Here is a 7,500-nt window from a genome sequence, read left to right as displayed (position 1 = left end):
ATATACACCTTGTCAATAACTTTGAATTTAAAATTAACACCTTATTTGATCAAACAAGTGGTGTTATGTTTCTATAGCGCATTTTTAATGTCCATCTTTCTGATATTATATAAATGTTCATAGACCCTCATCTTTAAAGCACCTTGTCTTCCCTATATAAAAATAGGAACATGAAACACAAATTGAAATATATACAATGCCCTTTGATTCACCGTTAGCCCAAAAGGAAGAAAGTAAGGGTCTGTCTTTGTAGTTTATGGGTACATTTCTCCATCTCACATGTAACTACAGTAATGACAAGCTCTGCATCTCCACGTGTCTGTGGTCCAGATATTGTTAGTAAAAGTTTTTTTCTGGAAGTTCAAAAATGCTTTTCAAGTTGTAATCCTCTTATGTATGAAGCAGGGTGTGCTAACAAGACACTCAAGCAATTTTGTGTTTGTCTTAAAAATGCTCCAATTGCTGTAAATAATTTAACATTCTCTCCAATAGAACTGTACCTCAAAATCATAGTCCTAGAAATACTCCTATTGTTCTGTGTGATGTTACCATTAGCTATACGTGTTTCTTCTTTTCTACCCAAGATAGGTGGATATATGTCCCTTCTTCCTAGTAACACTTCACCTTTAATCCTACTTAACATCTGGTGCAGGTATCCCCTTTCCAGAAACATACTGATCAACTTGTCCAATTCTGTTTCAAACAGCAAGTCATTGGATGTCATTCTATATAATCTAATAACTTGGCCTTTAACCAAATTGTTTTTTAATTCTAGAATGACTGCTGTTGTAGTGTAAGTAGGAATTTGAGATGGTTGATTTCCTGAGAATATTGGAAATAACCCTTCTCTCAAATTTATGTATGGTAACATCCAAATGGCTCAAAACGTTCACAGAACAAGTGTTATTAAAGTGGAAAAAGTCTGTGGTCTCATTAATATAGTTGATAAAACTATTAAGCATTTTCTTGTCTCCAGTCCAAAAAATACAGATATATTTCATCCCATTTTCACATCACCATATTAGCGGAGGGGACACAAACTGTCACCATAACTACTCCTGTAAGTAGTTTGGAATATTCCCATTCAAAAAAAAGAAATTGCTAGTTAATACTAACTCCATGAGATCCACAAATAAATTAATTCTCCTAGTGTCTATGAACTCACAATCCATAAGGGCTTCTCTAAACCATAGTAAACCCTCATGATGGGGAATACTCCCAAACAAACCAACCACATCAATGGTTACAAAACTTAGGTGAAACACAATGTAAAAAGCTCTACTCATCCTTCAATATGTGAGGCTGATATGTGGAGAAAGGCTTTAAAGACTGGTCTAAAAAAAAAACAGCAGTGGGATGTGTTTTAGACCCCTGCACTGAAACAATTGGTCTCAATGGAGGGTCGAGGGGTCTTTATGAACTTTGGCTATCCCTAAAATGGAAGGTACTCTGGGATGTTTAGTAAACAAAAACTCATATTCACTTCTGGTAAAGACAGCACAGGTCAATGCATCATATAAGAACTAATCAATTTTCTTATAAGCAATGTATATCTCATTTAGAGAGTTTAAACTGTATTTGGTGACATCTTAAAGTAAATTCAATATTTTTGCAGAGTATAAAGTACTGTCCATCAAAACGGTTCCCCCACCCTTGTCTGGTTTCATAATTTGTAAGCAGGGGTTTATTGATGTTATGAAACCTACTGTTCGAGTTCTCCTTTTCATTATTTTACAATCCCTGTGGTGTTCTTTTGTTTTTTACCACAGAAATCAGTGTCAATTCACTTGAACTGGGGTCAGAAATTTATTTTATATGCTGTTTATCCAAGCTACAATAGGATGTCTCATATTTCATATCTGTTCTGCATATCTACTCCTATTGATAGGTAATAGGTTATAGCTTATGTGCTGTATTCATATCTTATGTGTCTAGTGCCTAACTGATGCAAACACTTTATATAAATCTTGTCCCTGGCTATGTATAACTAATAATACATAACTGTATCTGTCATGTCATAAGTAGATGCTGTTTGCCATGTTTAGATGAGGTAAGAAGTACTAAATAATATGTCTCAACCAGTCAAGTTAAAATCCTAAGGTATTATATATTGTAGTAATCATAACTGCAGCTAGTCAGTATAATCTGGTTAACCTGTGACTTGGGAGTACCTGCCTTGTATCCTTTATATCTGGAGCATACCACCCTTTTTACAACATAATAAATTAATCTTTCTAGTGAAGTATCAATTATAAGTGTGTTCAGACAGACAAGAAAAGGCTCTGTATGTGCTAGGTCTAAAGTAAACTATAGAATTCCATGACAGTGAACCAAACAGTGTTAAATGAGGGAAGAGATAAATGAATTCTATTTCAGTTTGACCATCTAAATGCTGTCAAAACAACATTATGGGAAGGAGACTTTTTACCCCCCCCCCCTCCCCAATGCTGGAAAACTATTGTGCCTCAACACTGCAGTTGCTTATTGCAGAGTATATGTTACAGCACCATATGAGAGATACATAAGTAGAACTATAAGGGGTCTGCATCTTTATTTGGATGTTTCAATGACAATTTATTTGTCATGCTGCCAAAAGTGTGTGTGTGTGTGTGTGTGTGTGTGTGTGTGTGTGTGTGTGTGTGTGTGTGTGTGTGTGTGTGTGTGTGTGTGTGTGTGTGAGAGAGAGCTACTTGGGCAGGGACACAAAGCACTGCTTGGACAGAGAAGGTACTGGAGGTTTTAGCTTGCCCACTAGGCTGAGATCCAGACCCTATAGCTGTGCCAATGGGGAGTCTTATTGGGGACCTGGAGAGCAAGAGAGTGACCAGCTGTGGACTGACTGTGATCTCTGTGTGCTCTTAAGAGAAATTGCACTTTACTGTGTGTATTTGTTATTCTTTCCTCCTATATGAGACGCCCTCACTGGGGTTAGTGGTGAAGATTGAGGGTCCTTAATTGCTGGGCCAGGGCACGGGTGTCACATATTAATTGTTTGGCAGTAGTGGGATATCCATGCCACATATTAATTGGTTGGCAAATACTAATTGTCTTGCAGTGGTGTGGGTAGAGTGAATTCCTGTAGCTTGTTTACAGTGAGCTCTGAAGGTGTTTTGTACTCTAAATCAGCCACGCAGTGAATACTCAGAGTTCAGATCACAATTGTTTTATTTCTTTTGTTAGCTTAGTTAGCCAGGGTGAGGAGGCAGCATGTCAGTAAAGGAGTATGGAAAGCTGAGAAGGAGCCAGCTGGCAGAGATGTGCCAGGCTAGTGGACTGGTGCATGGAAATCTGGCTAAGGCAAACCTGATTGCAGCATTGGTTACAGCTACATCAGAAAACAGCAACCAGGTGGACAGTAAGAAAGGCAGTGGAGATATAATACCCTGAACTCTTGACTAGCACTGTGTAGTAAAAAGAATTGTCTTGTGTTTTGACTATTTGTTATTAAATATTTTTAAACTCTTTCTACTGTGGCTGTTTTTTAAACTCTTTAGAGTACTTGCATGCCTTTGGTAAAATTGTACAAAGCCACTTCAATAGCTTTAGCCCTGGGCTATACTACCCATAGCCGGCCTTAGGCATAGGCCAACCAGGCAGCGCCTAGGGCGCCTCTCTAGCAGGGGCGCTTTTCCAGTATTTATTTGGTGTAGGTAGACCAGGATGGGGGCATCAAGTGGTGTGGTGGGGGGCGCCGTGGAGCCCTTTTGCCTAGGGCACCAGTTGACCTAAGGCCACTCCCAAATGGATAATAATATTGTACAGTAATAATTGTACACCCTTTTAAGGGCCTTTGAGTATGATAAATATTAGTGGGTGGTGGCAGCTGATACTACCATGTAATCTGGGAAAAGGGGGCACAGCTGCAGAACTTGTGCCAGCCTTCCCCAGGAGTGTCTGTGTGGTTATATAAACTCTTCTCAAAGTGTGTGTGTGTGTGTGTGTGTGTGTGTGTGTGTGTGTGTGTGTGTGTGTGTGTGTGAGCTACTTGGGCAGGTACCTGAAGCACTGGCTGGACAGAGGGATTGCTGGATGTTTTAGCTTGCCCACTAGGCTGAGATCTGAACCCTATAGCTGTGCCAATGGGGAGTCTTATTGGGGACCTGGAGAGCAAGGTAGCGACCAGCCCTGGACTGATTGTGATCTCTGTGTGCTCTTAAGGGAAATTGCACTTTACTGTGTGTATTTGTTATCCTTTCCTCCTATATGAGAAACCCCCCACTGGTGTTAGTGGTGAGGATTGAGGCTCCTTGATTGCTGGGCCAGGGCACGGGCGTCACAATATATATATATATATATATATATATGTGTGTGTGTGTGTGTGTGTGTGTGTGTGTGTGTATAAATAACATGCCCCAGGGAAAACTGGTATTTGTGAGCCACACAGCTGCTGGCTGAGAATCCTAATAAATCAGGAAAAAAGAACCATGCACCATAGACAAGCTCAGCTGAGCCTTCAGAGTAATCAAGCACTTATACCTTGTTCAGAAATCAAACCTTCTTTATTGAAAAATGAATAGATGAGTGTTTTCACTCTTAAACAAGCTTCATCACTTCTATATTCAGTTTACATGACATGCAGTATTTAACTGCTTTACCACAGAGATAACCAAAACAGCATGGCAATAACCCAAAGTGGAAATGAGCTGAGAACAACAACAACAAAAAAAAAAAGAACACCACAGGGATACATGCCCAGGATGGAACCAGACACTAGAAACTAATTAATCATAAAATAATGAAAAGGCAAACTTGAACAAGTTTTATTAACAACAATAAACACCTGCCTTTTTTATTTCAAGCACTTTTGTCCAAAAATCAGGACTTCATCAGACCATGGTGTGAAGTAAAACAGTCATGATTTAAACAAAATACAACCAATCAAAAAGCTCAACGCATAATAGAATAATTAGCCCAATTAAAAAAAACAATCAAAATAGATTTGAATTAAAATGCAAGATTGAATAGTTAAAAGTGCAAAATGAACAAAGTATATTTTCATTATATATTCATCATAGTTGCTTCAAAACTTACCAACAGGAAACCATAAAGGAGTAAAATGGTAGAATGTAGGCTAGTGAAAATAATTGTATTAGTTAAAAAAAATCACAGTATAAAACAGTATGAGACAACTCAGTGATTTCAAAGTTAATAATTTTAAAGGTGAGCAGCCTTATTTTTCAAAACACTAGTAGTAGAAATGTTATCCTTTAAACCTGGCCTTTGGATAATGTTTAAACATAGCTGCCATATAACTCCCTATGTTCTAAGTGGGTCTTCCAGTCTCTACCTCTAGGTGAGATATACACCTTGTCAATAACTTTGAATTTAAAATTAACACCTTATTTGATCAAACAAGTGGTGTTATGTTTCTATAGCGCATTTTTAATGTCCATCTTTCTGATATTATATAAATGTTCATAGACCCTCATCTTTAAAGCACCTTGTCTTCCCTATATAAAAATAGGAACATGAAACACAAATTGAAATATATACAATGCCCTTTGATTCACCGTTAGCCCAAAAGGAAGAAAGTAAGGGTCTGTCTTTGTAGTTTATGGGGTACATTTCTCCATCTCACATGTAACTACAGTAATGACAAGCTCTGCATCTCCACGTGTCTGTGGTCCAGATATTGTTAGTAAAAGTTTTTTTCTGGAAGTTCAAAAATGCTTTTCAAGTTGTAATCCCTCTTATGTATGAAGCAGGGTGTGCTAACAAGACACTCAAGCAATTTTGCGTTTGTCTTAAAATGCTCCAATTGCTGTAAATAATTTAACATTCTCTCCAATAGAACTGTACCTCAAAATCATAGTCCTAGAAATACTCCTATTGTTCTGTGTGATGTTACCATTAGCTATACGTGTTTCTTCTTTTCTACCCAAGATAGGTGGATATATGTCCCTTCTTCCTAGTAACACTTCACCTTTAATCCTACTTAACATCTGGTGCAGGTATCCCCTTTCCAGAAACATACTGATCAACTTGTCCAATTCTGTTTCAAACAGCAAGTCATTGGATGTCATTCTATATAATCTAATAACTTGGCCTTTAACCAAATTGTTTTTTTTTTAATTCTAGAATGACTGCTGTTGTAGTGTAAGTAGGAATTTGAGATGGTTGATTTCCTGAGAATATTGGAAATAACCCTTCTCTCAAATTTATGTATGGTAACATCCAAATGGCTCAAAACGTTCACAGAACAAGTGTAATTAAAGTGGAAAAAGTCTGTGGTCTCATTAATATAGTTGATAAAACTATTAAGCATTTTCTTGTCTCCAGTCCAAAAAATACAGATATATTTCATCCCATTTTCACATCACCATATTAGCGGAGGGGACACAAACTGTCACCATAACTACTCCTGTAAGTAGTTTGGAATATTCCCATTCAAAAAAAAGAAATTGCTAGTTAATACCAACTCCATGAGATCCACAAATAAATTAATTCTCCTAGTGTCTATGAACTCACAATCCATAAGGGCTTCTCTAAACCATAGTAAACCCTCATGATGGGGAATACTCCCAAACAAACCAACCACATCAATGGTTACAAAACTTAGGTGAAACACAATGTAAAAAGCTCTACTCATCCTTCAATATGTGAGGCTGATATGTGGAGAAAGGCTTTAAAGACTGGTGTAAAAAAAAAACAGCAGTGGGATGTGTTTTAGACCCCTGCACTGAAACAATTGGTCTCAATGGAGGGTCGAGGGGTCTTTATGAACTTTGGCTATCCCTAAAATGGAAGGTACTCTGGGATGTTTAGTAAACAAAAACTCATATTCACTTCTGGTAAAGACAGCACAGGTCAATGCATCATATAAGAACTAATCAATTTTCTTATAAGCAATGTATATCTCATTTAGAGAGTTTAAACTGTATTTGGTGACATCTTAAAGTAAATTCAATATTTTTGCAGAGTATAAAGTACTGTCCATCAAAACGGTTCCCCCACCCTTGTCTGGTTTCATAATTTGTAAGCAGGGGTTTATTGATGTTATGAAACCTACTGTTCGAGTTCTCCTTTTCATTATTTTACAATCCCTGTGGTGTTCTTTTGTTTTTTACCACAGAGATCAGTGTCAATTCACTTGAACTGGGGTCAGAAATTTATTTTATATGCTGTTTATCCAAGCTACAATAGGATGTCTCATATTTCATATCTGTTCTGCATATCTACTCCTATTGATAGGTAATAGGTTATAGCTTATGTGCTGTATTCATATCTTATGTGTCTAGTGCCTAACTGATACAAACACTTTATATAAATCTTGTCCCTGGCTATGTATAACTAATAATACATAACTGTATCTGTCATGTCATAAGTAGATGCTGTTTGCCATGTTTAGATGAGGTAAGAAGTACTAAATAATATGTCTCAACCAGTCAAGTTAAAATCCTAAGGTATTATATATTGTAGTAATCATAACTGCAGCTAGTCAGTATAATCTGGTTAACCTGTGACTTGGGAGTACCTGCCTTGTATCCTTTATATCTGGAG

Source organism: Protopterus annectens, chromosome 10.part0 (genome assembly GCF_019279795.1).
Source record: "Protopterus annectens isolate FY-2018-M chromosome 10.part0, PAN1.0, whole genome shotgun sequence".
Taxonomy (NCBI): domain Eukaryota; kingdom Metazoa; phylum Chordata; order Ceratodontiformes; family Protopteridae; genus Protopterus; species Protopterus annectens.
This window is presented reverse-complemented; position numbering follows the sequence as displayed.